At 25.5% G+C, this 20064-nt stretch overlaps 1 long non-coding RNA gene across 23 annotated transcripts in view; it reads left to right on the top strand.

Annotated features, from left to right (window-relative positions):
* LOC147815990 (uncharacterized) overlaps positions 1–19319 on the top strand; it is a 46239-nt gene extending 26920 nt beyond the window's left edge. For 7 of the 23 annotated variants that reach the window (XR_015431510.1, XR_015431511.1, XR_015431514.1 and 4 more), the window contains 3 exons: positions 1458–1643; positions 10101–10200; positions 17600–19319. This is a non-coding gene — a long non-coding RNA (uncharacterized LOC147815990). Of the gene's footprint in view, positions 1–724; positions 786–1457; positions 1644–6501; positions 8045–10100; positions 10201–16101; positions 16148–17599 lie in introns of those variants that run through there. The other 16 variants (XR_015431506.1, XR_015431504.1, XR_015431505.1 and 13 more) reach the window with 10 other exon arrangements.
* Positions 19320–20064: the final 745 nt, after the last annotated feature.

Genomic DNA, 20064 nt, shown 5'->3' with positions numbered 1-20064 from the left:
CAGTATTTTTTTATACCAGATTTTGCAGATAACAATTTCCAAACTAATAATAGAATAGTCATTTTTCTATTTCATCGCACTCCCTGTCCATTTTTTTATAATCCTTTGTAATTTTATTTTATAACTGTCGTTGAACAGCCGACCCGAATTTAAGCTTACGACTATCAATGTACAATTTTGTATCCTTGTAATTTTGAGTCTAATCCAAAAAATAAGAGAACTCCTGTACAAAAGTATAGGGAGCGAATTGCCTTCATGGAACTGCACCGCGTTTCCATGGCATGGTGAGGAAAACCTCCAACGGTTAGCAAGACGAAGATGGGACTCTAATCCGTGATGCGTCTGTCACTTGGAATATTTTATGTCAGCCGTGTACGAAATTCATATCAACCAGCAATTCAAATCCTCAAAACTCATTAGTAGGCTAGCGTTCTTTCCCCTGAGCCACCACCGCTTATCCTTCTTAATTTGAAGCTTTTAAATCTTACACTTTTTGTACAGCGAAGCAAAATATAAAGTTAAAATAGACACCCAAAAATAGCGGAGGGGATCTTCGCTTAGGGCTTTTTTATTTAGAGGGAAACGTATTATAACGTATGAACATATAGTAAATATTTCTTTCAGGATTCAGCTCAATAATTTAGTAGTTTTCCTCCCTCTGTTTATGAATTTTTTCATATGAAAAATTTAATAAAAATACAATATATTAATAATTTTTTTTCAGAATATTTTTCGAATTAAAAAGATGAAATCCAGTTTAGAAGTATCTGAGTTACCTCCTCAAAGTAAATATGCTAAAAAATAGACATTTAAATGCATGAATTATTAAAGATCCAACATTTTACACATTTATGTCTAGATGGAATATTTAAATTATAGTAATTTTTGAAATTGCGAAATAAGAAGACTTAACATTTTTATTACCATTAATTTTCTTCCTTTTTTTAATAATTTTATTAACAGTGTCTAACTTCTGCCTAAAAAAAGTTATTAAAAATTTCTTTACTTAGTGAAATAAATTCTAACAAGAAATTTTAAAATAATCCTACTTAAAAATTATTACTATAATGAGAAAAAAAATACTATGATGCTTCTTCAGAGTTTTATAACAGTTAAACATCTGTTTACGTATTTGTTTAAGAAATATAATGTGCTTACGTTGTAAAAAATCAAGATCAAGGTTCAAGAAATATCGCAGTGATGCGTGAACACGAAGCTTATTACAAATTTATTAGATAAATTACTCAAATTTCTGAGGGTTCAAAGAATCAAATTTTTTGTTTTTGAATGTCTTTTTTTTTTTACCTGCACACAAATAAATATATCTGTTTATATTTGAAGAAACTTGATTAACTTGTATCATGGCGTACTAACCGCACTATTATCTCAATAGTTGTGAAAGACTCAAATAGTTGTTTGCCATGATTGAAATAATTTACAAACTTTCGACTGTTTAGATAAAGAGCTGAAAGATAAAGAAAGGAGCAGAAAATGATGTTGTGTGGCCTTGATCGTTATGTCCTTTTATTAACCGCAAAAAATAATAAGCTAGAGTGGTACTAATTTGAACAGGACATACCTATGAGTGGTTTACATGAAGCATAAAAGTGAAGCTCTTTCCATTTTGAAGTCCTCCTCATCAAGTAAAGTTGTCTTGCTTATCAAAAATAAGATGTGAATAGTAAATCTAAATTTATTTGTTTTAAATTTAGAGTTTATTAATGTACTTATTTTTTTTTATTTACTTCTGTAATTTTCCATATCCGGTAGAAACACTTTTGTTTGATATTTTTTTAAATTGCATTTTGAGCTGTAAAAGATTTTTACTCTGTATTACTTACGTTAAAACTGTTTTATGAGTAAACTACAAAATATGAGAGTTTTGTGTTGTTAGAGTTTTTATTTTTTCATCTATTTACTTTTTTTAAGGAAAATAAGTAGTTTAATGGATATCTAACCTCAAACGATTTAAAAAAAGTAATTTCATTAAAATGTTAAATAATAATAATGATCAGCATCATTAGCAAAGAAGTAAAAAATGAAATGGATGTTTTGACATTATATTATAATAATACATACTGATTAATTCATATTGATACATAAAAAACATAGATACATAAAAAACTTTTCTTGAGACTATAGTGTTGAAGTTGATCTAATCGATTAAGTTGCTCTCTGACCAATCCTGAAAATTTCCTTTCATATGAACTTGGAAAAAGAAAAAAAAAGGCTGCCGTGCTCACCGAACTTGATACTTGCTTTTTCTCTATATCAAATAAATTTTTAATAAATTTTTTTCTATATCAGAAACTTGAAAGAGATTGTTTTGGGAGTTTAACTTAACGTTTGCTATTCATTTTGCATTTCTGTTCACTTAGAACTTTAAGTTACTAAGGTGTGTAGAAAACTATATAGGGATTACAATGGAAGAAAAAAATTAAAATTCGATACTTAATTTGAGAATTTGTAACTTCTAAACTTGATGGGAAAATAGACCAAAGTTACTCTGCAGGCTGCAGGAATGCAACTAAGTTGAAATTTGGCATGCTGCAAGAACCAAGTTTAATGCAGAGTTTTTTAAAAAATTTTTTTCACTTACATTTTTTTTCTCTATATGATAAATATCTTTCCATTGGAAATTCATCCATTGGAATGTAGAAAAATTTATCTTTTACGAGATTTTCATAACTTAAAACTTCCCTTGACATAAAAATTTACAAAAAAAGAAAAAAAATTAATAAATATTGCCAAATATAAATCTTAACATTTATATAGATGTTTTAAAAAATATTAGGAAAAAAGAGACATAAAAGCAGTTTCGAATATGATCCGGTATATCATATAAGATCATCATTATATATTATTAACAAGAAAAATTATTTCTTGTTTTAATTGCTATTGTCTCTCACATTTTGTGTTTAATTTAATTATTTATTCAAGTACATTTTATTATTTTCAAATCAGCTATCATCTAATTTTTGTTAGGATTCTTAAAATAAAATATGCTTACGCAAAAATTATAATAGTTATATATTTTACGAACAAAATGATTTTTAATCAACTTTTAAGAACAAGGGGAAGGAACGTCCACTGCTTCTGGTTCTGAGAAGAAGAAAAAATTGTGCACGGGCAGAAACTGCATCTTTATTGTGTAATAACTCTCTGCGAGAACCGATTTTTTCCTTGTTTTTATTTGCTAAACAAAGTAATCTTCAAAATACAACTAATGGCAATACAATAGTAATTTTATAAAAGAAAGGGGGACATAAACAGTTCTCCTCTTTTAATCTACAATCATGAATGACAAGCAACTACTGGGGCTGATGAGCAAAACAAACAGGTAACGGAGCCTCCCAGTAGAAAAACAAAAGGATGCTTACAAATAGTCTATGACGAAAAACTATTATTTGTGAGTGTATGATGCACATTTAGAGCAATTTCAAAAGTCGGACTGTGGAGGCTGATGAACTGTAGGCAAATCATTTGCTGCAGTTAAGGTATAAATCATGTCACAATCTAAAAATCATTTTATTAGTGAAATATGTGCATGATGTGTAATTTATCTACTAAGGCGTGTTTTTGAAAAAGTTATTATTAGCATTAATTATTATCAGAATTCTACTTGACTAATTTTAATTTTAAAAGAGTTCTACTAATTAAAAGAGGGGTATGAAAATGATTTTCTTTTGTAGCATGCCCCTAATAAGTCCTAATTACAAAATAATTTTATTTCATCTAAACAATTATGTCTTTTCTGAAATATTGAGATTCTGTATCTTCAACTATAAATTGGAAACTATACTAATATTTCAACTCGATAAAAGTCGAAATTTTGGTACTCTTAACGTTCTTTTTATATTTCAAACAGGGTTCTCCCACTAACTCCAGAAATTTAAAACATTTTACACATACTTATAGTTGTTAACTCCCCCAAAATATTAGTTGCAAGAAATCTTTTTAATGCATGCATAGGAAACATTTTTTCCTAATCAGCAATGAAAATGATTAATTGTGTGTTTATTATTTTGAGTTGCCACTGCAAGTTATGTTTCTTTCATTATTCAATAGTTACTGGAAATGAGTAATTTTTTTAAATGTCTTTTGATTTGAATATTAAATTGATTTAGTAGCAGAAAAAATTGATAACTTTTTTTAAACTATGCTATGACTCATGTACTATTTTCCGCTTTAATTAGAGTGCTACGTAAGTCTTGAATTAAATTATATGATAAATTTAACTATAAAGCAAAATTGAAAGGGAGAAAATTTTAATGTTTATTTTAGTCTAATTTGCTATTAAAAAAATTGCATTTAAAATAAAACTTTTTAAAATGAAATAATTCTATTTTAAAAAAAACTATTTTGCTCTTTAATTGGTAAATGAAGTTGCTTATTTTTGTATTGAAGATTTTCCGAATGAGACATTTTATGCTATCGCAACACATAAGTTATAAATTTCTTCTCTGCTTGATATGGATAGCGAAAGCTTAAGGTTTGAAGGTCAAGCCCCGGGGGGGGGGGGCTCCCTACGAAGACCTCCTCTCATTCTCTTTTCAAAAGTCACACCGATCAGTTTACAGACACCCTTGTAAATGTTTTTTGGCGAGATTCTAGAGAATAAAAAACAAAGCAACCCTACAAAACCCTACACCTTGTCTTAGAGAAGCATGCTGTTTGGATTTTTTTCTCACTTGAATATAATTTAAATATGTAATTTAACAAATTTTCAACAGCAAGATAAGAAGTATCGGATCTTTCATCAATAATTTTGTTCTTTCATCATTCGTTCATACATTTTAAAATATTATACATCAAGCTGTAGACAGAATTTTCTTTCGGAAGGGATTTAAATTTGTAATATATAATATCGCATTTCTTAACAATTGCAAATTCGTAATTAACTTATCTTGCATTTATCTTCAATTTATAACGTTATACTCATAAAAAATTTTTTTTCCATAGGTAAATCATTACATGCAAAATATTTGCTTTGCATCTTCTGTCAAACCTTTTTTATTAATCAATAAAAGGAAAATATTGTAAGACAACGTTCTCTCATAAGTATTTAAGATTATTTTTATAGTAATGATTGAAATGTTTATTAAAAACTCATAAGGAAAAAATTTACTATTTCAAGAATAGGGAAAATTTCTTATTTTACAAGGGAAATTATTTTTTGTCAATTATTTTCTTTTCGGGAGGTGTTTAAGCCCCCCTCCATATTCTATTCCTTGCTTACAGCCCTGTAATAAATGATAGGATATTGAGTTTTAAAAGCGTATTAATATATTTTAGTTAAGTTTGTCATAAAAGAGAATATTTCTTAAAATAGTGATAAGTCAGGGAAATGTTAGTGAAAATTTTACTGTAAATTAGAAAAAGAAAAAAGAGAAGAGCAGGCAAGAAAAATCATCAGAACATCATGAGGGAAGCAGTACTTTCATATCACACATAACAGTTTTATATAACAGTATTTTCAATACAACTTGGGGTTAGTAAAAAAAATATGATTATACTTGGTACAATTATTATATATTTCCTCAGGAATGTCAAGAAGCTCCCCATAAATTAAGTAATTGATTTTCAAACTATTTTACTTTTTTTTTATTTTAGTCATAGATTTCTTTTCGAGTTATAGAGTTCTTTTTTTTTAAAGAAATTCTATTTAAAAAGAATGGTATAATACAATACAGAATATTATAAAAAAGAAAATAGATTTACTCAAATTACTCTATTTATCCCAAGATCATGGAAAAATTTACTTAACTTGCAGCTCATTTATTGATGCTTTCATATGTAACACTCAATTTCTTACCAGATAAATATCAAGTACCATAAGAAAAACAACATTCTTTTTAAAAGTAATTTTCCTTTGAACTAGAAAGGGTAAAAAGGCTTTATTCATAAAAGTTTAAAGTACTAAAAATCAACTTTCTTTATAAATTTTTTTTAAATAAAAAAAGAGTTTATAATTAATTAAAATAAAACTTTATTTATTTGTTCTATAACATTTTAATTTGTTGATGTAAGATTTGTCGTAGTGTATAGCACGGATTAGCTGTCCCCGTAAAACATAATGTTCCTTTACGTAATTCTATAGTTTCAATTAAAAAAATAACGAATTTTCGGTTTTAGAGCTCAATTAGTATTTTTCCCCTTCATAGGAAAAAATTAAACAAACTTTACACTCTCAAAGAATAAGAATACTTAAAAAAATGATGTCACGAATTTTTTTTTTCAAATTTAATTTTATAAAAATAACATTAAATTTTAAAAAATAGCATATTAAATATAAAATAGTTTTTTTTAGAGTATTATTGACAGTATTGCGTCACCTATGACTGAAAAGAGCTTTAGTTAGCCGAAATTAATTTTATTAACCATCACTAAGCCATGCTATTTTATGGAAAGGGATTTCCATTTTCTTTTATACTGTTGTTTTGCCATAATATTTTAAAAGAAAATAATCTTTGATACTGTTGTTCTTATCTTGATTTTTAGCGATTTGATATGAAACTGACTGTTCTAATCTTTTCGAATTCTGAAGAAAATAAAGCCCTCTTTCTCCCTTTGCTGAGGAGGTATATGATGTGAAAGCTAGAAAAAAAATTTCCCTGCCATCTACCGGAAGCTTTTGATAGCACGTCTAAAATAATAAACAGCACCCTCTTTATATGGCATTTAAAAGATTTTTTTTTTATTATTATTTCAAATATAAATATGATGCTACATGGAAAAATATTCCTATGTAAATGAAAAAGAAATATGTTGAGCATTTTAAAAGTATAATTTTGATTAATATAATAAAATAATAAACAACTTCCTCTCTACATGACATTTGAAAGATTTTATTTAAGTTTTTTTTTAAACTATTTTAAATATAAATATGATGCTACATGAAAAAATATTTTTGCCATGTAAATGAAAATTAAATATGTTGAGCATTTTTAAAGTATAATTTTGATTTTCATTTATATTCTGTACTAAAATTTAAAATAAAATCATTTTATCAGTGAATCATTTTATTGTAAATTGTCTAATATTTTGAAATTCAATTAATAAAAATTCCAAATATTTTTTTATTGTTTAAAAACGAATTTTTAAAAACAGAATTTCTTTAACAATTACTATTTTCAAATATTGCCCCAAAATTTTTTGAAAAAATATTATTGAGTTTATTATACTAGAGTTTTGTTCTAAAAATTTAAACACATTTTATTTATGCAAAACTCTTAAAACCCTTTTTGAATCCTGTTTTTAAAAAGTAAGTAATTAAACTGAGATTTTAAGTTAAAATAAACATTAAATATTGAACATTTAAATAGATTAAAGCAATTTATATAAATTAAAAATGTCCTGTTTTAACATTTATTATAACATAATACTTAAATTGTAATTAAAGTTTTCAAATTAATAAAAGAAAAAAGTATATTTCATAAAAAATCGTTACTTTGAACTAAGAAAATGTATGATTAAAAGGAGGATTTCAACAATTTAAAGTACTTTTTCTTTTTATCTATAAATATATTCATTATTTCTGAATGTCTTCATCATTTCTGAATTGCATATTAATTTTACTTTTAAAGAAGGCTTAAAGAAAGGTAATTATATATATATGTAAATAGTTATAAGTAGTTATAGTAGCTCATTTCAGGCTTCTTCCTAAAATGCTGTAACACAAACAAGAACGGACCTTTAGCTTTTTCCTGCTATTATATGAAATTTTTTTAACTACATGTTTTTACCATCTATTATTAAAATAATAAATTTTTAGGAATCATGTAACATTAAAAATAAATATATCTTTTATCTAATAAAAGAAAAGTCTTTATTTTAAAATATGTGCTTAATGCAACAAATTAAACATTTTATAATAAACAATTAAAATAAAAACATTTTTCAATAAATTTAAGAATTGTTCTAGTTATAAGTTATAATAATTTTATTTTTAAGCAAAATAGTATTAAATTTCATCAAAAATATTTACTTCAAAACAAAGAATATAAACGAATTTAAATATTATACTTCGAGAAATGCTTTTTAGAATAAAAAATTCTTATAAATATTTATTTAAAAATTTTAAAATATTTAATTTCAAATCGAATTTTTAATTGAATTACTTTTTAAAAATATTTAATAAGCAATTCCAGAATTCATATTTAGGTTATAGCAAATTAATAAAATGCTAACTTTTTAATGTTTTATGTAAAATTTCTGCAAATTTTAAAGAATAATGAAAGTGCATTTTTTAAATCGTAATATGCTAAATATTTTATGGATTTTATTCTTCTATCTTTTTTCAATTTTTCGAGTTAATAAAAAATTTTTATACCAACTCTACACTTTCTCATTATTAATCAATCTATTCATTGTTACTTAAAATTAATAATGGCATACAATGAAGGTCTTGTTACCAATTAATAGTAGAAGGCAAAATGACACTTTTAGTTTTCGGGCCTGTATAAGTGACAGATTATATCTCCGCCTCTTTATGCTAAAAGATAGGAGAAAAACAAAATCGATAAAATATGCTTAATATTTTATTCTTTGCTTATTTTTTTATTTTCTTTCTTCATCTTTTCGAGTTAATGACCAATTTTTTTACCAACTCTACACTTATTCATTATTAATAAAATAATTCATTGTAACCTTACAATTAATTTATGGTATACATATGAAGGTCCTGTAACCAATTAAGTGCAAACGGCCGAACAGAACTTTTATTTTCCGGGCCTATATAAGTGACGAGTTATACCGCCGCTTCCGATAATACCTCAAAACCAACGGTAACGGACCCCATTGTGTTTGCCGTTACCGTTCCGAAAATGCCAGCTTACGGCCTTACGTTTGCCGTGAGGTGTGTGCTTACTGGGATTATTTATTTTCTTAATCTTATGATAATTTTTACATAATGAAATTAACTTAAATGAAATTATATTTGTTTGATATTAAAGCATGGATCTACATAGAGTATTTAAAAAATGTGGACAAAATGTTGGTTTATTAGAATGAATAGTAGCATATAATAAGGTGTTGAAGATCCTGCTATGTTTTTTTAAACCACTTTAGTAATAACTTCTTTTTAAAAATTCAATAATAAAGAAATTAAATGTTAATTTAGTCTAAAGTGAATTTTTTTCCCACAAATACAAAATTATTTTTAAGCTAAATAAAGTTATTTCATGGATTATATTTAGCTAAAAGCAAATAATGAACTGAAATATCCGCAACTTTCATATTAATTTTTTCAAAGATTATGATGGCTTTTATAGTTACTGAGATTTTTGTAAAATAAAATGTTTTAAATAAGTTATAAGTTAGTGGTAGAAAACAATTGCGTTGTAACTTACAGTAAGGCGAATTTTTTGTAATAAGTTTAACTAAGTTCCTTTGAAAAGTGGTTCAACTAATTAAACTTCTTTTTTGCAACCAAGTTTTATTGTTCTTATTTATTAAATATTGAAAACTGATTTAGAAATAGGTGGTAAAAATAGAAAATCGTCTCAAGAAAGATAAATAATTTACATTCATATTAGTGCAATTTTCAATTTAATTTAAAATTTGCATTATCATTCAAAACTTTACATAAAATTGAAAAACATTCTTATATTATAAAAGTCAATTTTTCTACTTATGCATTACATTTGGATGGTTTGTTCAGTGTCTAAAATAATGTCAAAACATACCTAAATTATTTTAAATGGCTTAAATTGTATGAAGCAGTGTGACATGAATGCATAAATTAGATATTAAAGATCTAATACTTTTATTTATTCAAACTGTATTCTTGTTTTAATCATTTCTAATTATCCAATTTTTTTTATGTTTCATTTACTTTATATGAATGATGCTTGATAAAAATTTATAAGAAACAATATTTTTTTTAATTAATTTTTTTGATTGAAATGTAAAGTTAATGTGTAAAGTGTAAGTTAAAAACATTTTTAAATAAACTTCATAGCTTATTATAAAGATTGCATCAATGCTAAGAACAAGTTTATGTATATTATAAATAATTTAGTATACTAATTTTATTGTAATATTATATGTGTTTTATGAAAATAATATACTAAAAAAGTAAAAATTATTTTTTACCTAAGGCCAGATGGTATTGGAACTGTGACTGTTGTAAAGTGATATTTTTGCCAATATTGAGGTACAATTACGAATACTTCTTGAAAACCGAATTACTCATTTTAGGTAAATATATTACTCTTTTCTTTATAATTTACTCTAAATTAGCTTATTATTTAAAATCCCCTCGCAAATTTGTTCTCATAAGTTTTGGTTATCCTCTTAGAGGTTGTCTCTAATGTACCCGAGTTCCCTTTTTTTTCTTCGCCCTGGACTTAGTTAATAGCAAACTTTTATCAGTTTATCTGAAGCAGATCATATTGTTTACATTTGATGCAGTATGGCCAATTTTTGAAGCTCTACTCTTAACTCAACTTTTTTTTAAAAAAATTTTAAAATATTGTTTAAATCTATTTATTTCGTAGTTTAGTGTGTGTAATTAAATGCTAAGGTTTTAATTCATGCCTCTAATATTCATTTTAATGTTTCTTTAATTTTTCTTTCAATGCGATTTGAAATAAACTGCCTTTTTTCTTTTTCATTTTTTAATTTTAGTTGATAAATATTCATCATTTCAGGATTTTAAGAGTTTTTAATATTATTTTGCTTAAAGTTATTTAAAAAATTAATCTTAAATAATCTTTCAAAAAATGAAAGAAAAAACATCATTTATAGAGCGAATTATCTTTTAAACTTCTGTGATTTCAGAATTTTTTATTTTATCAATTTAAAATTCCAGTTGAAGCAAGCCAGTCATTGGCAAATTGTTTTTATTCTGAAATGAGAACAGAAAAATCAGAAGTATTTATTTCATTTCGACTAAACAATAAAGGTATCTATAGAATATAATTCTGCAGGAAAAAGGAAAAGAATTATTTGCATTTCTGTATTTTTCAGCTATTTTATTGCTTTAACTCTTTCATTACTCTGTTTTTTTAAATTTAACTCTTTCATTACTCTGTTTTTTTAAATTTAAAATCTATAATTATGAAGATGCAAAGTATAACAGTTTTGGTTTTATCTATCATTTCAATTAATGTTATTATAATGCTTTTTTTAATTTATTGTTTTTTTTTTTCGGAGAAAATAGTAATTTTCTTAAGTCATGAAAAATTCTTGGAATTTGTCATGGAAAGCCATGAATTGAAAATCTAAAATGTCGCAAATACCCTGTGTAAACAAAAAATTTTTGTAAGTGTTTTAAATTAAAATTATATTGACTGTTTTCTATTCCTTCTTTTAAAACAGGTTTACTGGATATAAATATTATGACTTCTGTTGTTTTTTTTTTATTTTTATTTTTAAATTCAGTTTATTCTACTGTTTATTGTGAATAATCTTAAATAGATGAATTATTGTATATCCTGTGATTAAAGTCAACCCAATTTTGATTACAACATATGGTCAGATGTAAGTCAACCACTATGTAAACCAAATAGGAAAATTTCTAAAATTAGAATATAAATAAATAAAATTGTTAAATCTCTCTGAATTTGATACGTTTACCCTTAAGTAAAGATGATGTTTGAGACCATCTCCAAAATATAAATTCAATTGTTATTGTGAAGTCTTTTTAAAAGTGTGGAAATAAAAAATTTTTGAATGGGGATTAAAATTATTTTCTGTAAGACTCAGCAGATGAAGTTTTAAATGTGAGATCCGAATAAAGACACTGTTAATTGTACTGAATCTGACAGGTGATCTGAAATCTTTAAATTTGTAGCTTTATGGTCTGTCTTTAAAGTTTCCATTGTGTTATATTTTTTGAAATATATAACTTTTCTTAATCTTAATTTTTCAGAACGTATTTTAAGGAATTGTTTTTTAAAAAACCAATATATGTAAAGAAAATATGAGAGATAATTCAGAATTAATTCTACACAACATAGTAAAAATAGTTTTTGAAAGGAGTAAATTGATACTGAGTTATTCATACATATCTTATAGTTTATAATGCATGAATATTTCACATTCAACGAATGCCCAACTTTACTATAATTGGTTCACCAAAAGTTGGCACTTGGCTCCACCTACTCGGGCGCAGAGTTAATTTTAGCGCAGGATAGGATAAACATTTTCGCTGTTAAAAAGGAGACAACCCTTAATGCGCGCCAAATGCAAACAGTAAATTCTTTTTCACTTACTTGCTTCTCTTTATTATCCGCTATTATACCTTTCATTACTCTGGCTAATTGAATATATATTTTAAATTTAAAAACTGCTGCTTTCCCAGCAAAATGTCTCAAAAGGGACTATCTTTTCACTCAAAAGAGAGAAATATCAAATCAGGGTGGCCACCCACCTGGAATTATCAGGGAATTTTTTTTATACTGGAAAAAACCTGGAAAAATCAGGGAAATATGGATAAAAACCTGGAAATTTTAAAGAAAAGCTGGAAATTTTTTCTTATACATTTTTTTTTAATTTCACTAATTTAAATTATTTGCTAATTTTCTTAATTTAAATTGTTTCATCCATTATACCCACATTTTTTAGACGGAAATGTATCTCCAAACAAATAAAATATCATCAACTTACTTTGCTTTCATCAAAATTTGCTCCATTATAACCCTGTTAAACTAGAATACAACATAAAATTCTCCCATGGTTGCTAAGCAAATGTCTTTGATCTCTATGCAGACTATGGGACTGTGCAATTTAGGAAGGGCAAAGATTATGGTGGATGTGGAAGACGGGGTTAGGATTCGGTTTTTGAATTCTGTCCGTGTTCACACAGAATGATTCAAGTTTGTTCGCAATTGGGAGCGGTAATTTTTTTCTATTTTAACAAAATGTTTTTGTATTTTCAACTTTATTAAATTCTCTAAAAATTAGTTGATTATAATTTAATAACAATAGATTTTATAATGCACTCTTTTTCTGAAAGCTTTTGAACTCCCATTCAAAGAAATCTGTAAATTATTTTTTCTCAGCAAACCAACCAATCACACATTTCATTTTAACCTTTTATAGTATATTTTTATTTTGAAAAAAGTTTTTTTTTTAGAACTAACTATATATTAAGATCAAATTTTACGGTTTTGTTGGTAAGTATTAGTTTTTGATTCAAAATTTGAATTGTATAGTTATTACAATATGGAAAGTTTGTAAATGCTGCTTGCATTCCAGAGATGATATTTCAAAACTATTCATCTTTTTACCTAAAAAAGCTGACAATGACTAAGGAATATATAGGAAACATATTAAATGATGTATATACATAAAATAGAATTTTTTTTCTTCATATGTGTTTAGTCAGAAGAAGGAAAACAAAACTTAGTGTTTTAGTTCTGCACTGTACAATATTCCAGTTGTTCAAACAAAAACAATTAACTATGCTAAACTAAAAAACTGTGTGTTTAGATTGGAATTCTTTAAATGTTTTAATTTCAAATAAGGAAAAAAAAATCAAAAAAGTATACATTTAAAGGAATTTTTTTATTTTTTTTCTTCTATAGAGTATAGAACTGAAAATTGGACAATTTTACAATTCTGACATTTATTTTTTTTATACTGAATCCCTTAAAATAAAAATGTTATTTTAACCATTATTTAAAAATTTGACTTGAGATATTGGTTTAAGGAAAATTTGATCAGTGAATTTCATAAAAAGCTCTGGTAAGATGAAATACAGTATACAGTACAGCTTTATATTGAAATGTAATTAAAGTGATTCACAAAAGTGTTGATACACTTATGACTTTCAATGAAATAAGACTATCCATTAATTAAAATAAATCTTTCAGAATATATATTTAAGGATAAAAAATGTGTTCTAATCTTTTCAAAACTGAAATATTTTAAATGACAATATGAAATATTTTGAAAACAAAGGAAAAGTTTATTTTTAAGGAATCAATCATCAAAAAGTGACAAAAACTTTATCCCACAAAAGTCATCATACACTTTTAAAGAAAAAACTCAGTCTATTAGTAAATCTAACTTTTCGTTAAATTAACATTTAGTGGAGTTTCTTTTAACATCTACAATAGCTTTTAAAGGTTGAAAATACGTGTAACTAGTTTTTTTTTTGTCAGGTGAAATTCGTGCAGAATATTTTTTTAAAATTTTTATAGAAACTTTTACAGCACTCAATTGCAAATTTATGAATTTTTCCACAAAATTTATAATTTTAATCTCTGATATGAAGTCCTTCTTTTAAGCATTTTATCACATATTGCGCAGTTCAATTGAATACAGTAAACTAATTTAACATATTCATTACTGATTTACCTCTTACAAAGACAAATAATCAAATTTGGTCTATTCTATTACGACCACAAGTCATTTTTGAATGATAAAATAAAATATTACGGAGTTAGCAAGCAAAAATTAAAATATAATTTTGCTATTATAGGTTTGATACTAAATTGCTAATAAAGAAATGAAAAATAATTAAATAAAAAAAGCAATTGACAATAATTTTAATTCTGAGATCCAAAACATTTAAATGTACGATGACTTTCGTGGGGTAACATTTTTGTTACTATTTGATAAAAAAAATTAACGTTTGCTTTGTTTTTAAAATATTCCGTGCAGTTTTGCTAAGAATAGATTATACATCTTATTATCAAATACCCATTGTGAAATATTCATTTTAATTATTGAATTTTTATTTCCTATTTCAATATAAGTTATAAGTGAGTGTGCACTTTTGGGAGCCACTGTAATTATTAAAAATTATTAATATATAATCACCTGAAACGGTTTTCTTTTTCTTAATGAAAATATATTAAACAATACTTATACAAGGTTTTATTGGTTATTCTGATTTTGTGATTTTGTAGGTACACTTTAAGCAAATACTACTTAAAGTAACACATTAAATTCAATAAAAACAATTAAAATTATTCAATAAAAACAATATATTCTGCAAGCTAAACATATTATTTTCTCCACGTCTTAATTTTTTAAAAATTAATGTTGTACCAGAACATTAAAAAATAATAAAAATATATCTTGTAAAAAATAATTTTTTTTTTCACGATATGTTTAAAAAAATGACATTTTGAATAAGATATTTTTTAATGCAGACACTCTTCTTGTACACAGCCTACACTTTATAAGAAAAAAGGAAAAAAACACAAACCTGGAAATTTTAAGATTTTTACCTGGAAAACCTGGAAAAGTCAGGGAAATTTGAAATCTGTTTTGAGTGGCCACCCTGTCAAATTTATGAAATATTTAATGTTAAAAAAAATACACATAAAGATTGCGAAATAAATATTTTTCTCATACGATTTCCAAATAGCAACCTTCTTCAGGTTTGTTAACATCCTTTTCCCAAAAAATAGCAAAATAGTATCGTTGGAAAACCACGTGATGGAGGCGGAGCCAAGTGTCAACTCCTGTTGAATGAACTATACCAATGTATAAGTCGAACCCCCCTCATTTTTGTAAAATTTTTGGAATTTGAAAAGTTTACTTATGCACCAGGACATGCAATAGTAATGAATAGTTCTTTCCATTGAAATATTTTATTTTTAAAAAGTGAGTTTTGACAGTTTAAATTTAGAAATATTAGTGTGTTTACTGTATATTTTCATATCAAAAGGACAAAAATGTGTTTATGCATGTATCAGGTCTACTTTGATTTCATCAAGATAGGACTTTTTATTTTCAGTGCTGTTGCTGAAATTTCTTTATTTTATTTTAATGTGTTTTTTGGTGAAAAATACTGAGGTTTGGTAAAATGCTTCACAAGTATTTTTCTTAAAGCAAAAATATGCAAATTTTTTTTTAAAAAAATATTGCTGACTTATATATTTAACAATCATTCTAATTTTTGAAGCTAATTAAGCTTGTGTTAATATCCAAAGAAAACTCTTTTAGAATTAAATAAACATTTCTTACTTTAAATGTATTTTCTTATAGATTATATATATTAAAAAAAACTTTCTCTTAAAATTAATAACTTTTCGCTTTTAAAAATAAAGAAAGAATACATAAAAATTTTGTCAATCAAACTCATCTATGCTTTATTCATTTTGTTTGCTTTTTAAAAAATGTCCTTTTTTCTTGTTATAGCAAAATTAGGATATAATTGTGAAGAATACAGATGTTTCTATTCCAGGTAAAGCAAAATTAAATTTGCAGAATTCAGAAATTTATTTAAACCAAAATGAAAGGAAAGAATAAGGAAGTGTGACAACATGCTTTTAAAACTTGAGAAAGTATTCCTTTCGGCCTATCTCTCTTTCTCAAAATAGAATTGTCATTGCTTGGTGGTTTTTGCATTTGAAACCAAGCAGTTTATGTCATGTCCTACACTATGGGGATTTGAAGATTGCTAATTTCCTAAAAAAACTATAAAATAAGAAGTATAAAATAAAATGTTTTGAAAAGTGTAGGATTCATCCAAAAATTTTGAGTTCATCATCACTTAATATAATCTTATAGTGCTTTTTATCTTTCTTTTAGAGGATAATTCTTACTTTAAACAACTTGCTAATTTTTAAACTACGTCCTGAATATAAATTTTCAACCTTCAGTCATTTCTGATCTACATGTATATTTTCTTTATAATTTGTGTTGGCGCAACTCTTTCTTTTCTTTTGTTCCTTTACTCTTTGTGCTATATTTGACTTTGTGTAGAAATTGAAGCTGCAAAACAACAGCAGCAACACCTCCTGAAGAACAAGAAACTTTTGAGTTTGCTAATTGAGCTTAAAATTTACATTTTTCCAGTTATTCCTTTTTGTGTTGTGTTTATGTAACTGCATGTAATTTTCATTTAAAATAATGTTCTTTATGTCACAAAAAAGTTCAATTGTTTTGGAATCAAAGAAAATTTGGGTGCTTTAAAAAAATGAGAGTCAACTATATTCACTAAAAATTTTAAACCGATTTTGTTTTTGAATAGTTGAAAAAGTCGTTTGATTTTTATGTATTGATAAAACTTAATAGTTGAAAAAGTTCGTTGTCTAATATTTCCAACTTACTATCAAATTGATCACAACATAGCAAATTTTAAATATGAGTATCCTTCTTGTTCAATTAACTCAACAATTCATTTTAAGCAGTTGGTACCTATAATGTATATAAATTTCTCCTCTACAACGTCATCAATAATGCAAAATAAATAAACCTATAGATAAGGGTAAAACAAAAACATAAGAGTAAAATTTTTTGGAGAATCATGAAATTAAAAAAAATGGGAGTTCATAATTATGATTTCAAAGTTTACCCTCATCCTGCACTCAGGGGTGGAAGATCAAGTTTGTTATCCTAGACTGCTTATTTAAAATATTGCTTAAATCGTGTTGAAATGAATTTTACTTGTGTGATTATTATTTAAAACAATCCCTTTTACAGACAAAACGCATTTGCTTTTATATGCTTTATGAAGTTCTTTTGTGTTATTTATAACTATTATTTGCTATCAATTATTTTTATTATTTGCTAAAGCATGTGTAGCTACTTGTAATATTAAAAACAATGTAGCTTTGATAATAATATTTTTAATAAATTATTTTAAATGTTTGGTGAATTCTATTGCTAATTCTTAAATATATTTTAATTTCAGCTGTTGTTGATTTCTTTTAAACTGTAATGTCACATTCTCCAAGATATGACTGCAAAACGAGATCCTGGAAGAAAATGATAAGTTTAATTGGAAGGTGTATTATCCCATTTTTGGTTCGACTATGGTCAAAGAAAATTTGAAAATGCTAAAGAAAAATTCTCATGTTTTGCTACTGCAGGATGGGAGGTTGCTGTGACCTTTCATACAGTTTCACTCTTGGCCATTCGTCATATTTATGAAAATTTATTTTCTCACGTTTTATTTAAATGTGTCTTTGTTTAAATTTCTAATTTTTTGTAGAAATTAAATTGTGAAACTCTAAGGATTGATGAGCAATGAATAGAAGGGGCATAGTCTTTAATGTAGTTAAAATAAACTAAGAAATATATATATATATAGGCATAAAAATTGGAGTATTAAATAAAACTTAGAGAAAAGAGTGAGATGATCGCTGGAAAAGAACTGCTTTAGAATTTTCAATGACTAGCGTGCTAGAGTAGAACCCTCTTCTGATTTTTAAGAGAAACATTAAGAACTTAGCAGCGATAGAAATTACTCATCCATTAAATTTGTGGGAGACTCTTACAAAATTCCTTTGCTGCCATGAGGAGAAAAAGGTGGTGACTAATTTATGCTGTGAATTATCATTAATTTTAAACTAATCATTTTTCTACATCTGTTTATATGCTGATTTTATTTTATTTATTGACTTGGAAAAATTAGCCGTAAAGTCACGTTTACTATATCTGTATTTATTTTATTATTCATCACTTCAATTACTTCATTATTGACCATAACTGGCTAATCTTTCACAATCAAGTTTATTCTAGTTTGATTTTCCATAAGAAAATTAATTCAATTTTATGTCAGAGAATGTGAATTATTTATTTTTTGTAAATATATTACTTTTATTTTACAAACCTACTTAACTAGCAATAAAATATTTATTTTCTGAGATCATATTTTAAGTTTCATGTATTTTAAATTTGTTTTCTTTGTAACCTATTTATAATTCCTGATTCCTCTTTTTTTATTTTAGCATTTCTTACCTTCAGTCACCATACTTTTACATAAATGAAATTAATTAATAAGGAATTTTGCATACTTTGCCCTATTTTATTTGAGTGATTCTATGTATTCTTTAACCCTGTATATGTTTATTGACGAATATGAATTACTCAAAACTTTCACAAGAACCAACTTTCAAAATGTGTAATTCTGCAATATCATGCCATGACATGACGTATCATTAAATTTCAACCATTATTCAACTGTATCACAATTTATGTTGGGATTGGCTTTTCACCAGAAAATTAATTCTTGAAAGCATTGATAGCTCAATTAAAGATATAAAAATTAATTTACTTTCATTTTATGCTTTAAAATTTATTGTAAATATATAATGTTAAAAATCATGTTAAAATGAGAAAAACTAAAACAAAACTTGACATGTAATAAATTTTTTTGCACCATCAGAAATATTCAAGGACAATGATTGACATAACACGAAGTCTAATTGAGAGTATTGACCTGTAGTACACATATAAAAGAAGTATTTAAATAATTTCTGGAATTAAGCTGTGCTCCGTGCTGCACAATTTATTTTCTCATTTTAAAATGAGCTGAAAATTTGTGATTCGTTTATTTTGTTCAGCTTACTTAGTATGTTACCTAATGTATCTCTTATCTTTCATGAAATAAATACTTATAAATAGCAAAACACTATTTGGGCTTTTTTAAACTGTGTCTTTAATTTTGTTCAATGCATATTAAGTCTAATGAGTGTTCACATAAATTAGTTTATGTGAAATATTTATTTATACATTTTAAAAAAAATGATGTAGAGAGAATTTCCAAATTTCTAAAAAAATGAATTTATAAATCTTAAAACATTTGCATTACACCTTTTTCTGGAGCCTGTAGTGTGAGGACTAATTAGTATATATTTGTACTGGTTTTCACGATGGAAGCATGTAACAAATTAAATAATTTACTTTTAACAAAACAAGGTCGTTTTTGTTTTTCATAAACCAGGAAATCCCTCATAGGAAAGAGTGTTCATAAATGAGTCAAATTTCAGTTTTGGAATATTTTCGATTTGATTTCTATAGCTCAAAATTGTATGTTTATTTTATATATTTGGTTATCTGAAAAATTTATAAAAATTGGATTAGAAAATGCTTACTGTAAATAATAGATAAACAAAAAAAATAGAAATTTAGCCCATTCAATTCCAACACGTGAGGTTGAATGTGCCATTGATTAGTTATGAATGGGCCACATGAAATTCTATTAAGAAGTAAGTATCAACTTCTTTTTTTGACTAAATATAACAGATAATGATTTATCAAAACTAATTTTACATCTGTTGAAATGTATATCCTTGGTCTGTCTTTGACTTGAAAACACTGTCCATCTGAAACAAAAACTTATTTTAATTAAATTTCAAGTAATCAATTTCTAAT

The sequence above is a fragment of the Parasteatoda tepidariorum genome, chromosome 2 (genome assembly GCF_982258835.1).
Source record: "Parasteatoda tepidariorum strain Cologne lab strain chromosome 2, Ptep-v5.0, whole genome shotgun sequence".
NCBI classification, from domain to species: Eukaryota; Metazoa; Arthropoda; class Arachnida; order Araneae; family Theridiidae; genus Parasteatoda; species Parasteatoda tepidariorum.
The sequence above is the reverse complement of the archived record's forward strand: the minus strand, read 5'-3'. Positions and strand labels throughout refer to the sequence as shown.